Source organism: Nomascus leucogenys, chromosome 7b, assembly GCF_006542625.1.
Source record: "Nomascus leucogenys isolate Asia chromosome 7b, Asia_NLE_v1, whole genome shotgun sequence".
In the NCBI taxonomy this organism is placed as follows: Eukaryota; Metazoa; Chordata; class Mammalia; order Primates; family Hylobatidae; genus Nomascus; species Nomascus leucogenys.
In genome coordinates, this window is record NC_044387.1 from 5,374,195 (window position 1) to 5,388,972 (window position 14,778).

Genomic DNA, 14,778 nt, shown 5'->3' on the forward strand with positions numbered 1-14,778 from the left:
CTATCTCATTCATTTTCTTGCTTTTTCACCAACCCTGATGTTTCTTTGCCACCCGTGTTCCTATGTGTATATCTCATTTGACTTTTTCTAGCTGCCAAACCACCCTGCAAGGTGTGTGTCCACCAAGACCCACTCTCCCAGCGCTGGGCACCCACTTTGCGCTGCAGTGAGCATCTGGGACCTGCGTGAGAATGTCTGGGGGGAGATGTTGTTACGGGGGAACTGCTGCATCTCAGTCCTGCACTTCCTTCATCTTTTTTTTTTCGAGACAGAGTCTCTTTCTGTCGCCCAGGCTGGAGTGCAGTGGCGCAATCTCGGCTCACTGCAAGCTCCGCCTCCTGGGTTCACGCCATTCTCCTGCCTCAGCCTCTCCGAGTAGCTGGGACTACAGGCGCCCGCCACCACGCCCGGCTAATTTTTTGTATTTTTTTAGTAGAGACGGAGTTTCACCGTGGTCTCGATCTTCTGACCTCGTGATCCGCCCGCCTCGGCCTCCCAAAGTGCTGGGATTACAAGCGTGAGCCACCGCGCCCGGCCTTCCTTCATCTTACTAACACACCTGGAGATCCTTCCCAAGGGCCACCCAGCCCACCCTCCCAGCAGAGTGAGGGAGGTCTCCTGTATTACATCGTCTAACTGTGACATCACCGAGCTTTCAGACTTCTGCCAGCCTGAATGTGTAAAGTGAACCTTCATTGTGATTTTAATTTGATTTCTCACATTACCAGTGCTTTTGAGTGTCTTTTCTTCTGCTTGTTAACGTCTTGGATTTCCTCTTCTGTAAATTCATACCCTTTGCTCTGTTTTCTTTTCATTTTTTTGAGATGGAGTCTCGCTCTGTCATCCAGGCTGGAGTTCAGCAGCATAATCTCGGCTCACTGCAACCTCCGCCTCCCAGGTTCAAGCGATTTTCCTGCCTCAGCCTCCCAAGTAGCTAGGACAACAGGCACAAGCCACCATGCCCGGCCAATTTTTGTGTTTTTAGTAGAGACGGTATTTCACCGTGCTGGCCAGGCTGGTCTTGAACTCCTGACCTCAGGCGATCCACCCGCTTTGGCCTCCCAAAGTGCTGGGATTACAGGCATGAGGCACCGTGTCCAGCCCCTTTGCTCTGTTTTCTATAGAACCGCTGTCTTTTCTTATTAAGCTATACCTTTTTGAAATGGATTTAATTGTTCTTTTGACTTTGCCATTTTAAAAATATTTTAAGCCAGGCATGGTGGCTCATGCCTTTTATTCCAACATTTTGGAGGTGGAAGCAGTAGGACTGCTTGAGCCCGGGAGTTCGAGACCAGCCTGGGCAACATAAGGAGACCCCCGTCTTTACAAATAATTTAAAAAATTAGCCAGGCATGGTGCCACGCACCTGTAGTCCCAGCTGGGAGCCTGAGGCAGGAGGATCACCTGAGCCTAGGAGGCGGAGGTTGCAGTGAGATGTGATCGTGCCACTGCAGTCTCGTCTGGGTCACAGAGACCCCATCTCAAAATAAATAAATAAAAATATTTTGTCATATATTCATTGTTTCTAATCTCAAAATCATTTTATAGGCTGTTACAGCTCATAGGGCCTGTGGCACAGTGCTAGAGATATCACTAATAAAATGTATTTGACAGTTGATGTGTTTTGAACATTTATTAGTCAGATGCTCTTCTACAGACTTACATAGAAAGTCAATCCTCACATCTCCATAAGGTAGATATCATTGCCATGACTATTTCTATCACCCTTTCTCCTTCTATACTGTGACTTCCACTGCCTCTGTTACTGTCATCCCCCCTGACTTTCTGACATGGTCCTGAGGCATGGAGTGGCCAGTTCCTAGGCAAGGCCACTGAGCTTGGCAGAATAATGTCCCCTGCCCCCGCCTAGGATGTCCGCACTCTAATCCCTGAAGCCTGTGAGTGTGTCACCTGACATGGCAAAGGGACTTTGCAGACGTGATTAAGGATTTTGAGATGAGGAGAATACTCTGGATTAGCCAGGTGGGCCGAATATAATTGCAAGCGTCCTTATAAGGAAAGAAAGGAGGCAGAACCGTCAGAGTCAGAGAAGGAGATGTGACCGGAGGGAGAGAGATTAGGAGATGCTGGGCCACTGGCATTGAAGACAGAGGAAGGGGCCATAAGCCAACGAATGGGGGCATCTCTGGAAAGGAGTCCTCCCCTAAAGCGTCCAGAAAAAACCAACGCTGCAGACACCTTGATTTTAGGACTTGTGACCTCCTGAACGGTAAGAGAATTAATTTGTGTTGTTCTAAGCCCCCAGGTTTGCGGTCATTTGTTGCAGTGGCCACAGGAGATGAGTTAGACCACACAACCAGGGATGTGGCGGAGCTGGCGTGCAGCCCGGGGATGGCCCCAGCACAGCTCCTGCCTGCCATAGTGGGGAAGTGGCCCTGACCGGGCAGGAAGCTTTTCCAGGTCTTGCTCAGTAGCACGTCTCTGAGCCTTGGCCGCAGGCCTGGGAGCTTTGTCTCTGTCTCCCCAGCATCTTACTGAGCAACCTGGTAAACATTCACAGGAGCAAGGTTCAATAACCTTTGCAATTTGCAAAGCAGCAAATTGCATGGCTAAGGCCTCGGCTCTCGGGTCTGGCTGGGCACGTGAGCACAAGGAGTTTTTAAAAATCCACATGCCCCGGGCCCCAGCCCTCCAGGTGTGAAGCAGGTGTCTGAAACAGGATAAAGTGGCTTCTGATGTGCGGTATGGCTGAGAGCGGCTCACTCAGGGCGGCCACTATCTCCTGGCCTTCACGGAAGTTTTTACCATGGAGATCACAGCTGTGATCGGCTCCATGGGAAAAGCATTTTACCAAAAATAATTCTGAGGCCACTTTTTAGCCAAAATACATCTATTCCACACACTGATGGTCTCTGCCAGGGCATGTATGGGCTCGCCCATTCATTCATTTTGTGCCTATTGTGTACCAGCCACGCAGACGTCTGGCCATGGGCTGGCTGTGCAAAGCCTGTGCCCCTGGAATTTACAGTCCAGAGGGGAGACAATCCAGGAATCACAAGAGCAATGCCAGTTACAAGCTGTGCCGAGGAGACACAGAAGCATGTGCGGTCCTATGCGGAAGTGAAACAGGGAGACCTAATTTCAATTTGGGGCTCAGGGAGAGTTTCTGGGAGTGGTGGACATTCAGGTTGTACAGTACCTATGACTGTGCTGGGCCCACAGTAGGACCTCAGGGGCCATTTGTGAACCAATACAGGCAATGACCAGATGAGGCTGGAAGCGGCTCAGCCCTCAGGGCTTTGCAGCCAGAGGCCCTGGGAGTGAACCTTTTGAATCTCATCTCAGCCTCTTACTGTGTCCCTTGCATAGTTTCTTTACCTTCCAGCCTCAGGTTTCTCACCAACAAAATAGGGATACTCACAGAACCTACCTCCCAGGGTTGCTGTAAGGATTAAAAAAAAAAAAAAAAAAAAAAAAAGCCATGTGTAGAATGTGAGTGCAAATTCGGAGAGATGAGGACAGACTGGTGACAAGGTCGAGGGACAGCGAGTTGGACAGAAGGGACCTTGTGTGCAGAGGCCTGGGGATGGGTGTGGGGGACCCTTGGGACTTAGTGGAAAGTCTACGCCCCTGAAACACAGCCTCACCTGCACTGGCTTCCTCTAAGAGTCTCCTGGTGGCCGTAGGGACAGAGGGAAGGAAGCAGGCAGATTCCAGAGGCATTTAGAAGGGCAGTTACAAGATTCTGGGAGCTGCGTCGGGGGAGGAGGCAGACTCGTCAGGGATGACTCTGGTGTGAGTAATCAGGTGGGCGGTGCCCCATTTACTGAGGTGGGAAGACCAGGAGGGAAGCAGAGATGGGCAAAACACGGCAAGGTTCAGTTTGCGGCAGTTTTGGAGACAAGCGCATAGAAATAAATGAAATGACATTTGGGGCGGGGGAAGCTCTGGAATTTTCAGGATTTATGGCTTAGGGCCTTCGGTTCCTATAAATGTGTGTACAGGGGGTGGGGGTGGGAGGGAAGGAGGGGATCCCTACCCAAAGGGTTCCCATTTATGCAAAAAGGGCTATAATTGTGTTCAGGAGAGGAGCACCTAACTAAGACTTTTTAGGGACGTCACCAGAAAAAACACTTGGGAGGAAATTAGGGATATTTGTGTGTTTGGAACACAGCCTATCCCTTTGGAACCCGGTGCTGAGGACAAGGGGACTGAAGAAAGGATCAGTGGAACTGTCTGGCTGGGAATGGGAATTGACTCCACAGGAGAGGAGGCCCTGTGGTTGGTGCTTTTTGTGAAAACCACTACGCCTGCAGGTGGGCTCAGTGGAGGCGCAGCCCCCCTGCCCTGCCTCCGCCCCCCACCCGGCAGAGGGGCGGATTTTCTTCTCTTGCTCCTCTTGGCCGCTTCATGGCAGCCCTGAGCAGTGCCATGCAGCCAGGAAGAGGCCTTTGCAGCTGCCGCTGCCACCTGTCCCTGCATATCTCGCCAAAGAGCTCTTTCCCCAGAGGGGGAACCATCGGCTCAGAGGCTGGAGGGGAGGCCCACCCAGCCACCAGGAGGCCACCAGGCATGAGGCTGGCATTCCCACTGCCCCCAGCCCACCAGGACAAGGGAGCACGAAATCTTCAGAAAGTCACCTCCCCCTCGCCTCCCCCTCTCGCCTCCCCACCCCACCCTGCCTCCTCTCTTGGCCCTCCCACCTTCTCCCTTGCTGCAGTCCTTTCCTTTCCATGCCCTCTGCTCCCTCTCCTTGTTCTGTTCTCCTTCCCTTCTTCTGTCCCTTTCCAGGTCCTTCTCTTCCCTTCTGTGTCCCCTACCCCCTCTCTCTCCACTTCTACCTGGCCTGTGGCTCCCTCATCCATGCACTCTTAGTAAATACCTAGTGTGCCAACATGCCAGGTGCCCTGCAAGGCGCCAGGGACCAGGGGCAGTGACAGCAGGCACGGTGCTTGTCCCCACAGGGCTGACAGCCTAGGAGAAGAGACAGTAATGAAACAGCAACACCAAACGAGGGAGAACAGCAACCTGGGAGGATGCTCAGGAGAAGGTCACAGACCCAGGGAACACGCAACAGGGGTCCCGACCTGGCCTGGGCATCAGGGAGGAGTTCTCTCCGGGAGCTGCTTGTGTCAGGAGGGTACAAAGAGCTTGATAAGGTGAATGGGGCCCAGGAGGTGGGAAGGCTGGTGTGCCTGAGGCTCACAGGTGAGGCCTCTTCCTAAACCAACAGAAACGCGCTGGGCTTTGAAGGCGATGGCAATTCTATCACAATGGCTTTTGGAGAGAGGGCTCAGGCGAGCTGGCTGTAGGGGAGTCCTCAGGTGGGAGCGAGTGGGAACAGACAGAGGTCTGGACCTGGGCCCTGCAGGTGGCAGGGCCACTGACGGTGAGGTCCGAGAGGCACACAGGAGTGCCATCTAAGGCAGGACTCACTCTCAGGGCCGTACAAGGGCGGGGTGCCTCCTCTAATGCTGGCCCAGGGTGCGGGGTAGGGCAGGGGTGGGGAGAGCCTGGGGTGGGGGTGGGGGTGTAAACTGATGAGGAGGGGCGGTGAGGCAGAAGGCAGTGTCCTGGGGGTGTCTAGGCCTCTGGCCTGAGAAACTGCAGAGAGTAGGCAGGACTTCTGGGTGTGGGGTGCTGGTGACCTGAGGGGCTTTCAGGAGGCCCCATGGGGCAGGGGCAGTGACAGGGACCCTGAGGCCCTGGGTGTCTCCAGCCCTCTGCTGTCTCCTCCTTCCTCTGGTCAAGTTTGCTTCTGGAAGTCCAGGTTCAGAGGGACTTTGGCCTGGGCACAGCACTGAGACCATGAGCCCCGGGGGCAGGACAGGGGCTTCCCGCCCAGGCCCTTTGTTGCTTCTCCCCACAAGCTAGGCCCCACCTGCTGGAATCTTCCCCAGGACCCTGCCAGTCGGCCTGCCCTAGCCAACCAGCCTCTGTGCTGGCAGGGATGGTCCAGGCAGGGCGAGCCTCAGCCCCAGCTGCTTCTGCCTTGTTCTCTGCATAACACACTCCACCTGGAACCTTAGAGGGCAGAGGCCAGGGCAGAGGGGAGAGATCAGGCTGCAGGGGTTGGGGTGTGTGTTTCAAGGGAAACTTTTCTCCTGAGACAGTGATACACACTCACTTCCACCCCCGCCCCATCCTCCCCACATCGCCGGTTGAGGATGACTCAGTTAATAGACTCTCTCTACCCAAAAGTTTAGCAAATACCTGCCCCTCTTCACCCAGGCCTACCGCCAGCCTCCAACGCCAACTTCACATGCCCCTTTCCCATGAGCCAGTCCATCTCTGCCCTGGGGGAGTCAATGACCAATTGTGGGGAAGACAGACACAAATGCAGTGGCCAATCACTATTCTTTTTTCTTTCTTTTTTTTTTTTTTTTGAGATGGAGTTTTGCTCTGTTGCCCAGGCTGGAGTGCAATGGTGTGATCTCGGCTCACTGCAATCTCCACCTCCCAGGTTCAAGCGATTCCCCTGCCTCGGTCTCCCGAGTAGCTGGGATTACAGGTGTCTGCCACCACACCTGGCTAGTTTTTTGTATTTTAGTAGACGGGGTTTCACCATGTTGGCCAGGATGGTCTCAATCTCCTGACCTCATGATCCGCCCGCCTCGGCCTCCCAAAGTGCTGGGGTTACAGGCATGAGCCACTGCGCCCGGCCTCATCACTATTCTAGTGTGGGAGAGCAGGGGCTCTGGTGGAGGTGTCTGTCTGCTGTGGGCGCCCAGAAAGCACCCCTGACTCAGCCCAGAGCAGGGAGGGTCTCCTGCGGCAAACCTTTGAGCAGACTCAAAGCTGAAGTGAAGGAGAGGTATCCCAGGCAGATGAACAGATGCACTTACCATGCAAAGTGCCTGGATAGCTGAGCACAGGTCCCATACCTTTGCCAGCTCCTTTGCAGGTATTCCAGCATATTCCTGAATTATGGCTCATGGAAAGTGGGCTAAATGGAATACATCACTTCTGTGTCTGGGCCTGACCCCTCGGGTGAGATCCCTTCTACTCTCTTTCCCCTTGTCTGTTGGTTGAATGTTGATGTCTGAGATGACCTTGTTAAAGGTCCGTTGGGGTCCCTGAATGGCTGCCCGGAGCAGAGCTCTCCTCCCCATGTGGCTACAGATACTCCCTTTATGTGAACAGAAATGAGGTCTTAATTTCTATTGTGTTGAGCTGCTGAGATACGGGGTTATCTGTTACAGTCATAGGCATTACCTTAACCTGGACAGTGGGGAAAAATGGAGTGTCACCTACTGTACAGCTTCAGAGGGATGAGTGGGAAGGAGTGAGGAGGAGATGAAATAAGAACAACTATTTGAGATCAGACTGGGAAGGACCATGATTTTTAGACAGCAGATTTGGACTTCGTCCAGTGTTGGGCCCTTGAAAGGCTGTAAATTGGACAGTTATGTGATCAGGCCTGAAGTTGTGAACTATAACTCTGTGATTAAATAAATTAAAACACATCCATCTATCAAAATTCTCCTCAACCATTAAAAATAACAATGTAAAACAACTGTTTTTGACGTGAAAAGATGTCTACAATCCATTATGTGGAAAAAAATGTAGCTTGAGAAATAGTACATATAACATGAATATGCTTTTATTTCAAAAAGATCCACCATATCGGAGGTGGATTACATAACTGGCCCAGGTCTTCATCCTTTCTTGCATCCCTGCTCCTTTCCTTGTAATCTGCAGTGCCCTCCAGCTGTGGGTGAGGTGTACTTCCTTGTCTCTTGACTGGGGTGATGTGGTTTGGCTGTGTCCCCACCCAAATCTCATCTTGAATTGTAGCTCCCATAATCCCCACGTGTCGTGGAAGGGACCTAGTGGGAGGTAAGTGAATCATGGGAGTGGTTTTTTCCCATGCTGTTCTTGTGATAGTGAATAAGACTCCAGAGATCTGATGGTTTTAAAGAGGGAAGCTTCCCTGCACACGCCCTCTTGCCTGCTGCCGTGTAAGACATGTCTTTGCTCTTCTTTCACCTTCCACCATGATTGTGAGGCTTCCTCAGCCATGTGGAACTATAAGTCCATTAAACCTCTTTTTCTTTATAAATTGCCCAGTATCAGGTATTTTTTTATAGTAGTATGAAAATGGACCAATACATGGGGTTAGCCACATTATTTACTTTATCCATAGGATGAGACAGAAGTGATGGGTGTACCAGTTCTGGGAGTGGTTCCAGTTGGTCTCTTTTTCTCATGAGAAGAAAATTCTTATGCTACCCACTGGTCTCAGGAGGTGGATGAGGGATACATGGTGCAGAATTAAGCCACCAGCCAAGACCAGCCCAAATCAGCCAACCCTAAGCCAATTTCCAAAGGATGAGTAAGCCCAGCCAAGATCAGCAGAGGCATCCACTGAGCCCAGCCTACATCAGCCAAACTATGACAATCTGCAGCTCATAAAAACAAATGATTGTTTGAAGCCACTAAGTTCTAGGGTGGTTTGTTACATAGTTTTTTTTTTGTGGCAATTGATAATTGGTACAATATCTATATGTGAATGAGCATTAAAAAGTCTGAAAGAAGTTGAATTTTGAGTAATATAATTTCTTTTTGAGTATTATTTGAATTTATTTTAATGAGCCCATATAACTTTTATAATAATGAAAAATAAAGTAATATTTTGAAAATGTCTGGGAATGGCCTGGAGAACAGATTAGTTCGGGAGAGACTGGAGCTAGGCAGCCCATCAGGAGGTTGGTGCACTGGTTTTTGTTTGTTTGTGGGGTTTTTTTTTGTCTTTTTTTTTGAGACAGAGTCTCACTCTGTCACCTGGGTTGGAGTGCAGTAGGATTACAGGTGTGAGTCACTGCGCCCGGCCTGTGCACTGTTTTTGTTTGTTTGTTTGTTTGTTTTGAGACAGAGTCTTGCTCTGTCACCCCAGTTGGATTGTAGTGGCATGATCTTGGCTCACTGCAACCTCCACCTCCCGGGTTCAAGCAATTCTCCTGCCTCAGCCTCTCTAGAAGCTGGGGTTACAGATGCACGCCACCACACCTGGCTAATTTTTGTATTTTTAGTAGAGACGGGGTTTCACCATGTTGGCCAGGTTGGTCTTGAATTCCTGACCTCAAGTGATCTGCCTGCCTCGGCCTCCCAAAATGCTGAGATTATAGGCTTGAGCCACTGCGCCCAGCCTGTGCACTGTTTTTTAACGGGGCTGCTGAAGGCCTGAGCCAGAGCAGGGCTGCCGCTTCCCCACAGCATCACATGCCTGTGTTGCCTCTCCACACCCTCCATCCCTTTAAGAAACTAGTTTCAAAGTGAGCAGTCTCGCTGAAAAGAGAAATAATAAACTGCCTCTGGAAATTGGTGACTGTAGATGGCTCCTTTTAGGAGCATCTGCATTTTAATAGGGACAGGGAGAAATTCTCCAATGATGGAAGTTTGCGAGTTGGAAAGCAGAAAGACGTATTTGGGAAAGTGCTTTCTTATGCCTTCCCAGCTCATTGCATGGGTCAAAGCCAACACCCTCCCTGCCACCCATACATGTAGCCATGAGCTCCTGATTCTCCTCTGTAACCACGGAACCATTAGCACCCAACACAGTGCACTCCCCTGTGGTACCAGCTAAGTGGGGAGGAAGGGACACTGTGAGTCGGGAAGCCTGGGGGAGTGAGTGCAGGAGACACCACACCTAAGCCTTTCATGTCCAGGGCTAGGGCATGAGCTGATCCAGATGGAACTTGCTGGAAGGAACCAGCCTTGCTTCCTACACTCTTCCCCTTCATGGTGGCCTGTCTCCTCACCAGAGTATAACACGCTTCTCAAAAAAATGTTGGTTTTGGAGACAGGGTCTCACTCTGTCACCCAGGCCCAAATTTTTTACTGTGGTAAAAGACATATAAGATTTACCATCTTGCACTTTGGGAGGCCGAAGCGGGCGGATCACCTGAGGTCGGAGTTCGAGACCAGCCTGGCCAACATGGTGAAACCCCGCCTCTACTACAAATACAAAGAAATCAGCCAGGCATTGTGGTGGGTGCCTATAGTCTCTTCTCCTTCTCCTTCTTCTCTTTTGAGACGGAGTTTCACTCTTGTCGCCCAGGCTGGAGTGCAGTGCATGATCTTGGCTCACTGCAACCTCCGCCTCCCAGGTTCAAGTGATTCTCCTGCCTCAGCCTCTCAGGTAGCTGGGACCACAGGTGCTTGCCACCACGCCTCCCAAAATGTTGGGATTACAGGCGTGAGCCACCACGCTTGGCCTCATCGTCTTCTTTCTAGAGGAAAAGACACTCAGTGAGGCAGAGAACATGTGTGTCCTGTTTCTCACCAGTCCCCTTGGGGCCTAGAATGGCTCCCGACACACAGAAATCGCTCAATAATTGCTGGTGAGTGAGTGGATCTCAATGCCACAGGAGAGAAGACAAACCACCACAGTGCGATGCCGTCTACAAAGTCACGCCGCATCCATCCCATGGGGCACCTGAGTCCAGGGCTCTCCTTTCACGGAGCCAAGCCGTCCCTTCTGAAAAGACAAAAGGACAAACAGGGAGAGATACCATAAGGGAGCTTATATGCTCCTGAAACTAAAATAATATTTGTGGACATGCTTGCTTGGTGCTGGGAAATGAAATCTGGAACTACATCCTTTGTCATTTCTTTCATCATGATCTCTGCTGAAGACTGAAGATTTGGAATACTAGGGTTGGAAGGTACCTTAAGATTCATCTACAATAATTACCCACTGGAGGCCGGGTGCGGTGGCTCACGCCTGTAATCCCAGCACTTTGGGAGGCCAAGGCAGGCGGATCACGAGGTCAGGAGATTGAGACCATCCTGGCTAACACAGTGACCCTGTCTCTACTAAAAATACAAAAACAAAATTAGCCGGGCGTGGTGGCGGGCGCCCGTAGTCCCAGCTACTCAGGAGGCTGAGTCAGGAGAATGGTGTGAACCTGGGAGGTGAAGCTTGCAGTGAGCCGAGATCGCGCCACTGCACTCCAGCCTGGGTGACAGAGCGAGACTCCATCTCAATAATAAAAATAATAGTAACCCATTGGATGATTTAATATTTTCTGCAGCAAGTGTGCAGGGGTAACACATTAGGAATTTGTTGCTTTGAATGTGTCATTTGTGAGAAACTTGGGGTTAAGTTATATCTAAAAGAAAAGCAAATGCCTTGGAATAGGACCCTGTGGGGCTTGCTCCTGAGGCATATGCCTGAAGCTCCAGGTTTGGGTTCTGTGCATCTATTTTGAATGTTCAGGACCCATCTTTGCTATTCTAGCATTGGGAATATTCCAGATGGTGCAAGGAGCTAGATCATGATCTCCAAAGGGTCAGATGTCACGACGGGGTTGGCTCTGCCACTGAGCCTACCCTACGTGTGTCTGTCTTTAATTTAGGAGAAGCCGTATGGCCCCCTCTTCATGGGATCTGGAGGAGGGACATGTGTTTGTCACTTTCTTCTGCAGGTAGGAGCGTCAGCACCATGAAGTTGGGAACCCCCAGCCCCAGGTGGTGGGAAGGTTCGTGCTGGCTTCTGAGCTGCCCACAGTGACTAAGAATGATGTATGAAAATAGCAGCTGAAAATGTCACCACCCACCTCCCCCACTTTCCAAGAAAAAAGAAAAAAAAACGAAACATTGGCCCAGGGTATTGCAGTCTGTGAGCAAAACGAAGCAGCAAGAGTTTATTTGTGGCCAGAGACAAGGTTTCCCTTGAAATCAGTGCTGCTCGTGACCATCTTTATCCACTGTCCACAGACAAATAGATTCCTGAATGGGTCTCTGTGGCTAAAGCCGATTCAGTTCCATGGAGTCAGGCCCCCCTCACACCCCAGGGGTGGTGTGGCAGGAACGCCATATGATATGCCACTCAACACCTGTCAGCCCCAGGGTCCTCATTTTTAAAGGGGAGATCCTCCCCGCCTGGGCTGCCATCCAGCATGGGCATGAAATTCTACGCAGAGCAGCGCTGTGCATCAGTTACCCTGGACAGCCTCCCTTTATCACTGCGACCTTCTGTCCTTCTCAAGGTCTCATCTGACTGCGACCTTCTGTCCTTCTCAAGGTCTCATCTGACGAGTGGGAATCGGGGCCACTACCTCCCCAGCTCAGGGGAGCTGAGCCAGCTGTCCTTTGGTCCCTCCTCCCCGACAGGGACTCCCTGGCAATCACTGAGTTTGGCATCAATCACTATCTTTATGGAAAATCAAAGGAACTCCTATCAATAAAACTTAGGCAGGGCATGTGGAAGTATATAGCAACCTGACCAGCGTGGGCCTTCATCATAAAGGGTCACATAAGTAATTGAAAAGTTGTAAATATATGACTCAGAGCCCGGCATCCTCAGAGTTGGAAGAAGAGCCAAAAGGCCTTTGATCCACCCTTGTGTTCAGGGGTAAGGCAAGCAGAGGTTATTACCTCCCAATACAGGGATGAGAAAACTGAGACCCATCCTCAAGGCCACCCTGCAACCCAGTCTTCCTCCTGGAGAAGACCCAGAAGGTTTGGGCCGGGCCCCCGAACACTGACCTATTTTTGTAAGACCTTTTTTTTGTTGTTGTTTATTTTTAGTTAACAGGATAATTTTAAGGTCCTCATGATTAGTAGTTAGCCTGCAAAGCCAGCTCTGCTGTTAACTAGAACAATCCAACAGGAGGCAGATCTTGTCAGGGGTGGTAGGGAGACAATAAGATTCTCCATCAGAGAGGAGTGGAGAGGACTGATGGTGGTGGAGCTGCACGTGCAGATGAAGAGGTTTGCCGATGGCTGTTATTGGTGCGTTGGGTTCTTGCAATCTCCCAGGATAGAAATCAAGAGAGGTGGCTGGGCATGGTGGTTCACGCCTATAATTGCAGCATTTGGGAGGCCAAGGAAGGTGGATCATTTGAGGTCAGGAGTTCAAGACCAGCCTGACCAACATGGAGAAACCCCATCTCTACTAAAAATACAAAATTAGCGGGGCGTGGTGGCGCATGCCTGTAATCCCAGCAACTTAGGAGGCTGAGGCAGGAGAATCGCTTGAACCCGGGAGGTGGAGGTTGTGGTGAGCCGAGATCACGCCATTGCACTCCAGCCTGGGCAACAAGAGCAAAACTCCATGTCAGAAAAAAAAAAAAAAGAAAGAAAGAAAATTAGCCAGGTGTAGTGGTGTGTGGCTGTAATCCCAGCTACTAGGGAGGCTGAGGCAGGAGAATCACTTGAACCCAGGGTGCGGAGGTTGCAGTGAGCTGAGATTGCACCACTACGCTCCAGCCTGGGTGACAGAGTAAGACTCTGTCTCAAAAAATAAAATAAAATAAAATTCAAGAGAGGTCAGCAGACATAGCAGCAAAAAGAAAGAGAAAGCTCATTTAGCTTGTGCTCAAGGGAGCCAGCACCATGAAAGGGAAAAGGTGGGCTGCTCTCGAAGGTAGCGGAGTTGTGTTAGAGTGTGTGTGTGTGTGTGTGTGTGTGTGTGCATGAGAGAGAGAAAAAGAGAGGCCTCTTCCCCTACAATACTGCGGCCTCCACTATATCATTGATAGAGATATGAATTTGTTTATTTTGAATTTATTTGGCCAATAATGGACCCAGGATCTTCTAGGTTGTTTTGACTTTCATATTGCTATGCTATGCATAACAAAACCCCTGTCTCTACAAAAATGAAAGATAAAATGAGCCAGGTGTGGTGGCACAGGCCCGTAGTCCTGGCTACTCAGGAGGCTGAGGCAGAAGCATCACTTGAGCCTGGGAGGTAGAGTCTGCAGTGAGCCGTGATCACACTACTGTACTCCAGAGCCTGTTTCTAACAACAACAACAAAACCAAGGAATAAATAATCTAAATCCTTAGTGGTCATCTCGCCCAAGGCCTCCCCTCGAGGTCCCGGACCATGGCCACCCACCTGGGTGCCTGTCCTCAGCCCTCCTGGCTCTTGCCTCTCCCCTCCCCTCCCCTCCTGTGGGATCCCTGGGCAGTCTGGTTGAGCGCTGAGAAAGCTTCCGTCGGTGCAGCTCAGACCCCCACAGTCACTCACATGAGACCCTTCTGAGCTCCCCGTGCCTGGCGCCCCAGCCCCAGCCCCACAGACAGACAGCTCTGCTCTGCCCTACTCCCCGGTGCTGTCTGGAGAGCACCTCACACTGTGGCCCCCACGCTGTCTCCACTGTGGCCCGCTCGCACACGGTGGGAATAAGCCGCAGCGTTCTCTGTTTCCTCCACTTCTCCTCCTGTGCCCTCCCTCCAGCACCCTCCATCCCACGGCGTTTGCCTTGCTGATGTTCTCTCCATCATCCATTTCTCTCCAAGCCTGGAGACCCCCAGTCATGGTCTCCAAGCTCATCTCAAATCCCCACCTGCATGGAACATTCCCTGGCCACCCACCCTCCCCGCCAGGCAAGGATCCTTGGTTCTTCCTCTGGGCCACCACGGGATTCCCCAGCTCCGGGTCAGAGGCTGTCTTCTCAGGGAATCCCTGGGTGTCTAGCACAGGGCCTGGCCCCCCTACAAGTACAGAGCAAACATGTTTTAAATGAACGGGTCGGCTCAGTGGATGATAGGATCTGTTTCTTCTGGTGCTTCGTGAAAGCCCTTTGGGGCCATTGAATTTTTCTACATCATCATTTCTTTGTCAAGGTAATTAGGGATGATATTATCATTCCATTTTACAGGTGAGATAAGTGATCCCACCACGAAGCTGGCTCCTGTACATGCCTCTCTGGTCCTGCTTCTGGCTGACGGGCTGGAACCACACCTGCCTGGCCTGTGGGAGGCAGTGGAGGAGCCCCGGAGGCTCTGAGGTATGGCTGCTGACTGTGTGGGGGAGGGGTGATAGCGCTGGAGCCAATGACACTGGGAGGGGGGTGGGGAGCAACGT